This window comes from Centruroides sculpturatus, unplaced genomic scaffold (assembly GCF_000671375.1).
Source record: "Centruroides sculpturatus isolate CEXI.00-Female unplaced genomic scaffold, Cexi_2.0 scaffold1021, whole genome shotgun sequence".
NCBI classification, from domain to species: Eukaryota; Metazoa; Arthropoda; class Arachnida; order Scorpiones; family Buthidae; genus Centruroides; species Centruroides sculpturatus.
This window is the reverse complement of record NW_019385361.1, coordinates 138235-152525: the sequence shown is the minus strand read 5'-3', so window position 1 is coordinate 152525 and position 14291 is coordinate 138235.

The window sequence follows — 14291 nt, the reverse complement described above, 5'->3', positions numbered from 1 at the left end:
GAACGTTTTATAAATAAAAAAAGTTAAAGTTTTCAGTTTAAATTAAATCAATTTAACTTAATTACTTTCAATTAATATATTTTTAAATTTAAGTTGAACATACAATACTATTTAACTATTATAACAATTATTATAATACTATTATAATATATAACAACTATTATAACAATACTATTAAACTAACGCTTAACATACAATACTATTTAAGGTTATAATCTGATTTTTTAAAATATATAAAATATTAATATAAAGAATTTTATAAAGGATTCGCTCATTCTAGTTATTAACATTTACAATTTTTATAAACCTGTCCCTACTCTCAAAATTAAGCTTATTCCGTTTTATAATAGTTAAAAATATAATAAATTTTTAAAATAAAATACAGGTATTGTAACCACGGGCGGATCTGGGTTTTTCAGGGCCTAGGGCTTATTGAAATCCAATGGGGTCCCACTTTTTGTTAGATCAGGATTCTTTAAATTGGGGTTTAAAATTCATTTTTAATTATAATACATCAAAATCAGAATTGAGATGTATTTAGTTATGAAATGGTGTTGGATTACAAACTTTATATCTTATATTAAAAAACATAAGAAATAAAGAATTATTAGTAACAAAAATAATTCAATTTTCGTGGGCTCTTGACAATTGGGGTCCCAGGGTTTAAGCCTTATTAGTTCCTATATAGATCCGTCTCTGATTGTAACAGATGGCGCCATTAAATGTTGCCAGAAAATTAAGCAAGTCGTTGCTAGATTTTTTTATTTTGTGTATGTAGTCTTACTGATTATGTAAATCCAGTTACTTACAATTGTGAAACAGCGATATCACTTCAAACTAGAATTAAGGAATATGAAGCAGCAATACCATAAAAATATAGCCATCCTCATGGTTCAAGAATAATATATCCAAATTTATTGTGATAAATATGGATTTTTTATTGTTAAGAAACATGTAAATATATTTTACAGGGAAAAAAATTGTATTTACGCAGATTTAAAGAACATATTGTGATAATTTATGCTAATAACACTATAAATTTAAACGAGCATTTTTTTATTGTGGCATCGTTACAATGCCAGGTTTCAATTATTAATCACATTTTAAATTTATTTAATTTAAAATACATGCTCTTTACCTCAATTTAGTAGTAACTTGCCGCTGTACATCATGCTTTTCCTTTAACAATAGAATCGTGCCAGTCTTTTATCTAACTCCTTTCAGGGGAAAATATTTTAATTGAAATTACGTGACTTTCCGGTGCTAACCGGTAGTTCGTATATAGTTAATCAGGACTTTGTGGTTTAAGCTTTTCATATCCGCTCTCGTCTTTCATCTGTCTAACTTAAGTTCTCGAGATTAAAGAAAGACAGGCGGACAGACGAGAGTGGAAATTTATAGATCTACAATTTTTTCAAATTGCAGCCCAATAACAGAATGGAAGTAAACGGTGGGTGGTTGAATGCAATACTAAATGCAATAGGAAACGCGAGAAAGTCGATGTCGATGGAATAGACTATACGTGTCGACGATTTAAGAGCGGTTTTCATTTTTGTAAAAATGTTAATGCTTATATTGGTGTGAGATTAGCCCGGGCCAAGGGGCGATCCCGAATGACCACTTACTCGGCAACAGGTCGGTTAGACCCGATCACGTTGCCTATTGGATGGATCTACGATAAATTGTCGGAGGGAATGTAAGATCGTTATGATGCTGACACCAATTAGGATAGAGTTTACCCGCGTATTTTAACCAAAGGTTGAATAGGAGAATCTCGAATTATCGAGTGGGGAGGGCGCGCGGGTAAGTCGAGAGAATGTCCGTTTCTCGTGTGAGAGACAGGCAAACAGGTTTAACAAACATAACAAAAGTTTAATATGTATCTAAGCTATGATACATGAGAAAAATACATGCTATATGACTAATTAAATATGCGATTACATGAGGATATTATCAAAGATTACAATGCGTCGCGACTATTCTACTATCTATACTGCGAGTGCGTATAGGGCTTGAGTGGGAGATCGCCACTCGAATCAGAAACAGAGTTTACAATCACCGATTAGCAGAAATACCTCATAGGGAGAATGCTATCTTCTATGTGGATGGAGGAGTATATGATCATTGTCCGGGGGTTGCTCGATGACGGATGGAAGTTGGATCGGTATGTTTCCTTGACGTGGCATCGGTCCGTCGAGGTCGCTGCGTACGGTTTGCCTGGTAGTTGGTGGATTGAACTCCTCTATCTTCACTCAGGATGTTCACTAACTTCGCCTACGTCTATGTATTTCCAATTCTTCCAGGTACTCCACCCCAAACTCTCGCTTCTGCCTCCTTTTATACTCGTTGGCCTAGGAGGGTCGATCATGTGATCGGCTGTTGTAGAGACTGAGGTTAATTTCGCAGATGTTGGTAGAGGTGACTTAAAGATGTCACTTGGTTGCAACTGTCATGCCCATATTTGGTTGTGGACTTGTAACTACTCTGTTTGTTCGATCAACGTTTATCTTTCTCCTCTCTTAACATCAACTTGTTATCGTTTGACAATCTGTTGTTAGAATTCTCTAACATTTGTTGACTGGAAGTGCATCATTCACTTCGTTTTCGAGCGATGTTTTTCTAACTATCCCGACGGAGAATTAGGCTTTCAAAAATTTTCTAAATTTTTCACATTATCAAACCTGCGATCTCACATAGGCTATCTGGTTTTTATAATATGTAACATCTAAGAAAAAGATAACTGTAGACCTGTTTTAATTCGTACAATGTAGAGAAGTAACCGAAATGGCTTATATCCGAAATGCATAATGTAACATTAAACATTATCGAAATGAATCATAGAACTAAACGATTAATTATTTAAATGAATCATATCTCTTTGTAATATGAGAAATTCATGTTCATATTTTATTCTGTAGCCGACAGAAGAGGGGCTTATGCCCGAAACGAGTTTCGGCCAAAAAGATATTCCCGAATAAAGATTGATGTCAGAAATGCCCAGTGTATGTTTATGAGCTTAGTTGTGACAGTAAAAACAAACAGATAAAAGAAGACACGGTTTCAGAATACGCAATAACATATCTCTTACATTGAGCTCATAATAAAGTCATAGAAATTAAAATGTAGGCTATTACATAGCATGTAAAATATTCACTTGATTAGAGATCAGTAAATCATTCATTGGAATGAAATAAGTTATTCAACAAATCTAAAATAAGTCTAACAATTAAGTTAATTAAAACGTTTTATAAAAAAAGTTAAAGTTTTCAGTTTAAATCAGTTCAATTTAACTTAATTGCTTTCATATAATAAATTTTTAAAATAAAATACAGGTATTGTAACCACGGGCGGATCTGGGTTTTTCAGGGCCTAGGGCTTATTGAAATCCAATGGGGTCCCACTTTTTGTTAGATCAGGATTCTTTAAATTGGGGTTTAAAATTCATTTTTAATTATAATACATCAAAATCAGAATTGAGATGTATTTAGTTATGAAATGGTGTTGGATTACAAACTTTATATCTTATATTAAAAAACATAAGAAATAAAGAATTATTAGTAACAAAAATAATTCAATTTTCGTGGGCTCTTGACAATTGGGGTCCCAGGGTTTAAGCCTTATTAGTTCCTATATAGATCCGTCTCTGATTGTAACAGATGGCGCCATTAAATGTTGCCAGAAAATTAAGCAAGTCGTTGCTAGATTTTTTTATTTTGTGTATGTAGTCTTACTGATTATGTAAATCCAGTTACTTACAATTGTGAAACAGCGATATCACTTCAAACTAGAATTAAGGAATATGAAGCAGCAATACCATAAAAATATAGCCATCCTCATGGTTCAAGAATAATATATCCAAATTTATTGTGATAAATATGGATTTTTTATTGTTAAGAAACATGTAAATATATTTTACAGGGAAAAAAATTGTATTTACGCAGATTTAAAGAACATATTGTGATAATTTATGCTAATAACACTATAAATTTAAACGAGCATTTTTTTATTGTGGCATCGTTACAATGCCAGGTTTCAATTATTAATCACATTTTAAATTTATTTAATTTAAAATACATGCTCTTTACCTCAATTTAGTAGTGGCTTGCCGCTGTACATCATGCTTTTCCTTTAACAATAGAATCGTGCCAGTCTTTTATCTAACTCCTTTCAGGGGAAAATATTTTAATTGAAATTACGTGACTTTCCGGTGCTAATCGGTAGTTCGTATATAGTTAATCAGGACTTTGTGGTTTAAGCTTTTCATATCCGCTCTCGTCTTTCATCTGTCTAACTTAAGTTCTCGAGATTAAAGAAAGACAGGCGGACAGACGAGAGTGGAAATTTATAGATCTACAATTTTTTCAAATTGCAGCCCAATAACAGAATGGAAGTAAACGGTGGGTGGTTGGATGCAATACTAAATGCAATAGGAAACGCGAGAAAGTCGATGTCGGTGGAATAGACTATACGTGTCGACGATTTAAGAGCGGTTTTCATTTTTGTAAAAATGTTAATGCTTATATTGGTGTGAGATTAGCCCGGGCCAAGGGGCGATCCCGAATGACCACTTACTCGGCAACAGGTCGGTTAGACCCGATCACGTTGCCTATTGGATGGATCTACGATAAATTGTCGGAGGGAATGTAAGATCGTTATGATGCTGACACCAATTAGGATAGAGTTTACCCGCGTATTTTAACCAAAGGTTGAATAGGAGAATCTCGAATTATCGAGTGGGGAGGGCGCGCGGGTAAGTCGAGAGAATGTCCGTTTCTCGTGTGAGAGACAGGCAAACAGGTTTAACAAACATAACAAAAGTTTAATATGTATCTAAGCTATGATACATGAGAAAAATACATGCTATATGACTAATTAAATATGCGATTACATGAGGATATTATCAAAGATTACAATGCGTCGCGACTATTCTACTATCTATACTGCGAGTGCGTATAGGGCTTGAGTGGGAGATCGCCACTCGAATCAGAAACAGAGTTTACAATCACCGATTAGCAGAAATACCTCATAGGGAGAATGCTATCTTCTATGTGGATGGAGGAGTATATGATCATTGTCCGGGGGTTGCTCGATGACGGATGGAAGTTGGATCGGTATGTTTCCTTGACGTGGCATCGGTCCGTCGAGGTCGCTGCGTACGGTTTGCCGGGTAGTTGGTGGATTGAACTCCTCTATCTTCACTCAGGATGTTCACTAACTTCGCCTACGTCTATGTATTTCCAATTCTTCCAGGTACTCCACCCCAAACTCTCGCTTCTGCCTCCTTTTATACTCGTTGGCCTAGGAGGGTCGATCATGTGATCGGCTGTTGTAGAGACTGAGGTTAATTTCGCAGATGTTGGTAGAGGTGACTTAAAGATGTCACTTGGTTGCAACTGTCATGCCCATATTTGGTTGTGGACTTGTAACTACTCTGTTTGTTCGATCAACGTTTATCTTTCTCCTCTCTTAACATCAACTTGTTATCGTTTGACAATCTGTTGTTAGAATTCTCTAACATTTGTTGACTGGAAGTGCATCATTCACTTCGTTTTCGAGCGATGTTTTTCTAACTATCCCGACGGAGAATTAGGCTTTCAAAAATTTTCTAAATTTTTCACATTATCAAACCTGCGATCTCACATAGGCTATCTGGTTTTTATAATATGTAACATCTAAGAAAAAGATAACTGTAGACCTGTTTTAATTCGTACAATGTAGAGAAGTAACCGAAATGGCTTATATCCGAAATGCATAATGTAACATTAAACATTATCGAAATGAATCATAGAACTAAACGATTAATTATTTAAATGAATCATATCTCTTTGTAATATGAGAAATTCATGTTCATATTTTATTCTGTAGCCGACAGAAGAGGGGCTTATGCCCGAAACGAGTTTCGGCCAAAAAGATATTCCCGAATAAAGATTGATGTCAGAAATGCCCAGTGTATGTTTATGAGCTTAGTTGTGACAGTAAAAACAAACAGATAAAAGAAGACACGGTTTCAGAATACGCAATAACATATCTCTTACATTGAGCTCATAATAAAGTCATAGAAATTAAAATGTAGGCTATTACATAGCATGTAAAATATTCACTTGATTAGAGATCAGTAAATCATTCATTGGAATGAAATAAGTTATTCAACAAATCTAAAATAAGTCTAACAATTAAGTTAATTAAAACGTTTTATAAAAAAAGTTAAAGTTTTCAGTTTAAATCAGTTCAATTTAACTTAATTGCTTTCAATTCATATATTTTTAAATTTCAAGTTATACATTTCGCTTAGTATATAATACTATTTAAAATTATGATTGATTTTTTTTAATATTTATAATATTAATATAAAAGTTTTGATTATCTCTTGTTCGCGTTTTGTTAAGAGTAGGCCTAAGCAGAAGATTGCTTGAGAGAATAAATCACACAGGAACACACAACAAAAAATTGCTATGCAAGCTTTATTAATCTAAAGGATATGTATTTCGGACAATATGCCTCATCGGTCCTCTTTATTTACATCAATTTTGTTATAAAACATTACATAATTTAAGTTATTGGTAAAATATACGTAAAGTTATAATGAACACAAAATTACCTGGATGGCGAAAGTTACATGTGTGTAATGGTTATAACAGTGGCATCTGGATAAATAAATAATAGTAGTAAAGTAAAATAGCTAAGTAAATTGTAAATTATTTTCTAATTTACAATTTACTTAGCTATTTTACTTTATAAAAAGCTTTATAAAAAGAAAATCCTTCGAATATCTAGAAATTATAAAAATTACAGATAACAGAATGAAACTGAAGTGTGGCACTGTCATTAGTGAGATCTGGCAACTGCTAATACAGCTCTGAGGATAGTCCATTTAAGATAGTCTATTCTTCCTCCTCCTGATACTCCTCCTGCCTTTCTATATGAAACTGTAACATCCATCTAAAATTTAGATAATAGTAATAAAGTGAGTGTCACATCTTTAAAATTTTAATAACTTTTTTTCTTTCAATTTCATCTTAAAATAAGTGATTCCTTCAAAATTCACATTTTCTGCTTCTCTGTATTTAAGTTTTGACGTAATTATAATATATACTGAGCTGTAAAAATGAATTATGTCTGTGAAAATAAGAAAAATATAATCCGCAATAATCAAATCAAGTCATCAAATGTGATCGAACAACAAGACATCTCTGAACAATTTTGAATTAAATAAGCATCGATTGATGATGATATAATAATAATAATAATAAATTTTAAAAGTATATGTTNATTGCCACTATTATAACCATTACACTCATATAACTTCCCCCATGCAGATAATATTGTGTTTGTTATAACTTTTTTTTATTTTTTAGCTATAAGTTAAATTTTGTAATATTTTACAATTAGATTGATGTAAAACAAAGAGGATTGATGAGGGACATGCCGGTATTGTCCGAAATGCATATCCTCAAGAATTACTAAAGCGTGTATATGTAACTTCGTTGTGTGTTCCTGTGTGATTCATTCTCTCAAGCAATCTTACGCCTACTCTTAATAATATAAAGTATGTTTATTAATTAGCTATTTAAACAGCACAAAAAATGTTATATAATATATCAAAAAGTATTATTTATTGAGCTGGCAATATTTGAAATAAGGACTTTTCAGTAAAAATTCATTAGGTACTCCTAAAATATATTTATATATATTTTACACAAATGTTTGAACCCGAAATATAATATTTTAATTGATAAGAAAAATATATATAAACTAATTACTGAATATGATTTATAATTACAAGATGACATGTCAAAAATATCTCTATTTTTGACGTATACTCTACTTGTTTAAATAAGCCATCAAAGAGCAAAATGAATTTAAAAAAAACAATAGAAAATTTTTCGTTTCAGTTTTACAGTTAGAATGTTTGATACGCGACATTTTAAAATAAATGAGTTCCAAACTGAATTCCCTGGTAAATTTTGAAAATAAATGAATGATAAATGTACGACATTAAAATATTAATTAATAGCGAGGTTGAGGCCGAAGTTTTAAACGCGAAAACGTGTACTGTACGTCAAACGTTCAGCGCCTCTTTCCTGTAAGCCTAGAAGTTTAACAATGGTGTTTGGATAGTCAATGGAATCATGCTCGATATTCCAAACACCATTGTCAAACTTCTAGGCTTACAGGAAAGGGGCGCTGAATGTTTGACGTACACGTTTTCGCGTTTAAAACTTCGGCCTCAACCTCGCTATTATACAAAACTTATTAATATATTGCAACAAATTCAGTTTTTTTTTCAAGTTTTTAACAAACGTTTTCTGTGCTATTAAAGTTACTTTTTAATTAATTCACTCTTATTACACTCAGTTGTCTTAACCTAATGCTAATTATTCAGGAGATAAATATTTAAAAAACTTTTTAATGTTAATGTGTTAAATGATTATTTTTAACTAATATACCTTTAAACGGTAATGTATAGAATTAAAAAAAAACTTGTAAAATACTTTCTTTTGCAGGTAATAATTATAATCATTATGGATAAAGTTTTCAAACAGTAGAAAGTAGTAAATAAATAGCAATTTAATCTGTAAATTAAATTGGTTTTCCTCAAAACATTACATTTTAATGAAATGAATTTAATCGTTTATTATTAACTTTCACTCGTTAAAATATTAAATAGCAACTTATTAATAAAAAAATAAGATAAAACAAAACAAAAAAACAAGTGTATATTTATTATTTTTTACTAAATTACATTGTGTTATTTTTGTGAATATAAGTTATGTGAAGGTAATTTACGTAATACTTTCACACGAATTACATACATTTGTTCGGCGATGAAATGGCAGAAGTTCAACGAAAGAGTGTATTAAACGAATCTCTAACATTTCTTCAGTTGTTTTTATCATCAAAATAAAGTGAAAAATATTGTAGGCATTCAGAAGAACCACTAAATAAGTCTCTTTTATCTTCAAAGCGTATTTATTTATCAATACCATAAAATTTGTTATTATGTAACATGAAAATGCCATAAAATCTAATGATTATTTTAAAAGCCGAAAAAATGGAAAATTTTCTTGAATAATTATTTTGATTTTATTCAAATGTTTCCTATAACTGTAAATATTGTTAAAAGTGTAAAATAATTTGTTATTTAAGTTATAATATAATAAAATCATGTGCATATATGTTTTTATTATATTAGTGATATCATTTACGTTAGAAACTATAAGTAATTATTTAATATTTTATTTAGTTTATAATAATAATAGACTATTTTATGATAAATTTACTTTTACACACGAGTATTTTACGAACAATTTAATAAAGAGAAATAAGATTGTGAAATTAAAAAATATTGATGAAAACGTCAAAGTTATTTAATAAAAAATCTAAATATATTAAATAAAATTCAAAATTAAATTACTGTTAATTAATTAAGTAATTTTGAATAATAGTTTTGGAGACAAGTGAATTGATGACAAGCAACTTTGACGTTATTTTTCCTCCGAATTTTTTTCTATTAAACATTTTTATAGATTTAATTGTTTATGCAATACCTCATGTGTTATTAAAATTAAACAAGTGATAAACAATTCAAATCTCTTAGTTGATAAAATATAAACAGATTTGTAAAACCTTAGTATTTCTAATATTTCGTGTTTCCAATTGTTATAAAAAAATATATGAATAACTTATAACTACTTATTAAACAGTAAACATTACATAGCTTACATAGGCTCTTATTATATTGTATAGGTTAAATTTTTTCTGATACGTCACAGAAAAATAATCTAAATGAATTAAAATTAATTCCTCTATTCTACGGCTCTATTCTTATTTGTGAAATTTGATTAAATAATATTATATGTTTGTAACGTAAAACACTACTGAATACGGAAAATTCAATTTAAATTAGTTAAAATATTTTTCAAACAGTAAAGGCTTAGGTAAATAGAAAAAACTGTAATAAAAGATTTTTGTTTATTCTTTTAATATCGATTTCACCAACGTGATCAATATAGTAAAATTTTAAATAAGTGATATTTACTGTTTTACACGCATTAAATCTATAACATTACAAATTATAAATGATTGGCATTAGTGGAAAGCAGCCAATAAACAGTTTAAAAATAAATAGTATCAGATGGGATACACATTACATCGTTGGAAATATTTATACGATTTTATCTTGGAAGCAAGTTTTTAATTGCTTCAAAGGTAAATTTAAATGCTCTCTGAAACAAGTGTTATCTCTGTCGATTTGTTGTGTAATCGTTTAATATACTCTGCTTGTATGGGTAGACGTATTTCACCTGAATATTTGATAAGAGTAATTAGGATCATAATTCGTCTATCTATTTCACCAATGGAAAACTACATTAATCACTTTACTACTCAGATGTCTCACATTAATCTGTTTTGCAGAAAGAGCCGACAACTGAAGGATATATATAGAGTCAAAGGAGTCCAGAAGTTCCATCACTAATTCAGGATAAATGATCTATATCCAAAGAGAAAAGGATTATAACTACTTGAAATCTCTTGGTCACAGGAAAATTAATGATAAAATGGTAAAGGTAGATAGTTAGTTATTTAACGGTTTAATTTAAATTAATGTACTTAATCACGACAATATATTAAAGTTGTTTTAAATACTGCTTTCAGACGATAAAATAATTAACAATGTTTGAGTTACCCGTATAAAACCAAACAATGAAAATAATATAAACTTAGTAGTTTCGTAATTTTTTCTTCAGTTATCGTTGGAAAAACACTGATATAATTTTAGAAATTAATGAAACAATTAATATTTGTAAATATTTGTTCAGGTTGATTACTTAAGAAGTTTAATTGGTTATAAATAATAATAATATTTCGGTTATTTGTAATGGTCTTCATTAAATATCAATTATGAACATCGCGTGAGAAAACACCACTTTTTAACATTATATAAAATATTACATTTTACTTTTTGTATATATCTATGCGAAAATTATACGTAATAATTCTTAGTAAAAAATAAAAGTTATATAATTAAAGGATATTTATTTAATTATATAAATTAGAATAAAAATTTTAGCATACGAAATTAAAAAGATGATAATTTCAAAATTAATTGGAAACCATATAATAAACATTTTATTATTTATTAATGGAATGTGAAATATAAACAAAACACATATTAAGAAAGTAAAAGTAAATAATAGAAAAAATTTGATGAAGTTTACAATATAAAAAATACCTCGTTTATGCTATTGTTTTTCTTAATTTCAGCTTTTTTAATTTAAGTTGTAGATAAAAATGTGTTTATTATAAATAATATATAAAATGAAATTCATGAATGGCATTACGAGATTTTTATGTATTAAAAAATTTTCTTGCCGACTTAATTTTAGATTTTCTCGGTTTCAAAATATTTAAAAATAAAAACGTTACGTACATATATTAAAATAAAGACAAACAGAGAGAGAGAGAGAGAAACGATTTAAGTTTTATTACTTGTAGGGCTGATACAATGCGAAAACTGTTGGATAGAATGTGGGTTGGTTTACAGGTCTGTTTTCGGAGATNAATGTTTTGTAAAAAGAGCCGACAACTGAAGGATATATATAGAATCAAAGGAGTCCAGAAGTTTCATCACTAATTCAGGATAAATGATCTATATCCAAAGAGAAAAGGATTATAACTACTTGAAATCTCTTGGTCACAGGAAAATTAATGATAAAATGGTAAAGGTAGATAGTTAGTTATTTAACGGTTTAATTTAAATTAATGTACTTAATCACGACAATATATTAAAGTTGTTTTAAATACTGCTTTCAGACGATAAAATAATTAACAATGTTTGAGTTACCCGTATAAAACCAAACAATGAAAATAATATAAACTTAGTAGTTTCGTAATTTTTTCTTCAGTTATCGTTGGAAAAACACTGATATAATTTTAGAAATTAATGAAACAATTAATATTTGTAAATATTTGTTCAGGTTGATTACTTAAGAAGTTTCATTGGTTATAAATAATAATAATATTTCGGTTATTTGTAATGGTCTTCATTAAATATCAATTATGAACATCGCGTGAGAAAACACCACTTTTTAACATTATATAAAATATTACATTTTACTTTTTGTATATATCTATGCGAAAATTATACGTAATAATTCTTAGTAAAAAATAAAAGTTATATAATTAAAGGATATTTATTTAATTATATAAATTAGAATAAAAATTTTAGCATACGAAATTAAAAAGATGATAATTTCAAAATTAATTGGAAACCATATAATAAACATTTTATTATTTATTAATGGAATGTGAAATATAAACAAAACACATATTAAGAAAGTAAAAGTAAATAATAGAAAAAATTTGATGAAGTTTACAATATAAAAAATACCTCGTTTATGCTATTGTTTTTCTTAATTTCAGCTTTTTTAATTTAAGTTGTAGATAAAAATGTGTTTATTATAAATAATATATAAAATGAAATTCATGAATGGCATTACGAGATTTTTATGTATTAAAAAATTTTCTTGCCGACTTAATTTTAGATTTTCTCGGTTTCAAAATATTTAAAAATAAAAACGTTACGTACATATATTAAAATAAAGACAAACAGAGAGAGAGAGAGAAACGATTTAAGTTTTATTACTTGTAGGGCTGATACAATGCGAAAACTGTTGGATAGAATGTGGGTTGGTTTACAGGTCTGTTTTCGGAGATAAGCAAAGTTTCAAACTAGAAAAGAATGTATGTGTTGTCTGTCCTGTGTATCAACGAAGCTTCGTTCCGCAATGATTAAAAGTTGAGATGTAGTATAAATTCCACCAATCTAATTGAAGTTCTTGTGGCTAAATCTTCTTTCTGAGTGCAGTGATTCTGTATTTAAGTGCACGTGAACTAACTCCGATGTAATATAATGTTAACGTTGGAAGAGAAGAGAGTTTTATCGATGCTAGAAAGATCCAAAGTGTTCCACATGCAGTAGCGTACCGTAGTGGGGGCGGCAGGGGCGGCACTTTCTAGGGGGCGACAAAATTTCACAATCTATACTTGTGAAAATTTGAGACATCTTAATCTATACTTGCATCGCGCCTACGATAGTGCTATCGTCCGGACAGTCCGGTAATTGGCTCGCCGTCCGAGAGAACTAGTAATTTGTTCATCCGAGGAAATCCTGCGAAACCTGTTGACCTTTTTTTTTTTTTTTTTTTTTGCTTGTACGATTCATTCGCGTTTATATACACCACTAATATCCAATAGAACTATTTTAAACAAGTCGCTGCACTACCACCGAATTTTTCATTGCTTGTTCTGTGACAAAACTGAACTTTGGTCTTTTAAATTGAAATACCTAAATAGCTGGGCGAAATTTTCCTCCGCCCCGGGCCGCTTACACCCACGGTACGCCACTGTCCACATGTCACAATTGATGTTATAAAAGTTCTAATGGAGCAACAAAAGCTGATGGCTGAATGAAATTGCAGAGATCTTTGAAGTCGCAAAATTCGATATGTAAGGTATTTTTTGTAAAACGCCTTTTATAAAATTTTGTAACTAACAAAGTAAGAAAGTACAGTACTGTACTTCTGACAAACTCATAACAATGTTCTTGTATTTTCTTATATATTTGTTCAGAACGTCAGAATTATGAATCTTTACCATATAATTAAAATCATAATAATAGTTATTTTATTAAACAATTTGACGATTAAACACGTACGAAATAGAATTGTGAAATTTTTCTTCGAGAAAACAAAACAGTAAAACAACTTCGTTATTTCTTCATTTAACAGATTATATTTTTTAGAATAGATTCTTTTATATTACATTACAAACAGGCAATATCTAAAAAGAAATCTTTTGATAATCCACTACATAGCGATCGCGTATAATGCAATCCTCATAGTACTGTGCAGTGTGGTTGGAAATAAATTTTGAACACGTATGTTTTAAATTGTAGATTGTAATTAATGTCGATTTCTCTGCGAATTTGTTCTACAACAGATATCTATATATATTTATGTATGGCTGATGAGAATCTTGGGTTCCGAAATGCATATCAGTAATAAACTTGCATTATAATGTTAAAAGTGTCATTTTGATATTACCAGTATCAATGTGATAATTCTCCGTTATCACTACTATAGTATTTGAGATAGTAGTTTCTTAAATATTTAACTTAAAATAATAAAAACCAAGTTAGAGGAAATTCGAACTACTACATTCGAATTTATGTGATAAATATACACCTACTGAAATTAAAACAGTTATCGATTTAAACATTCATAGCTTTG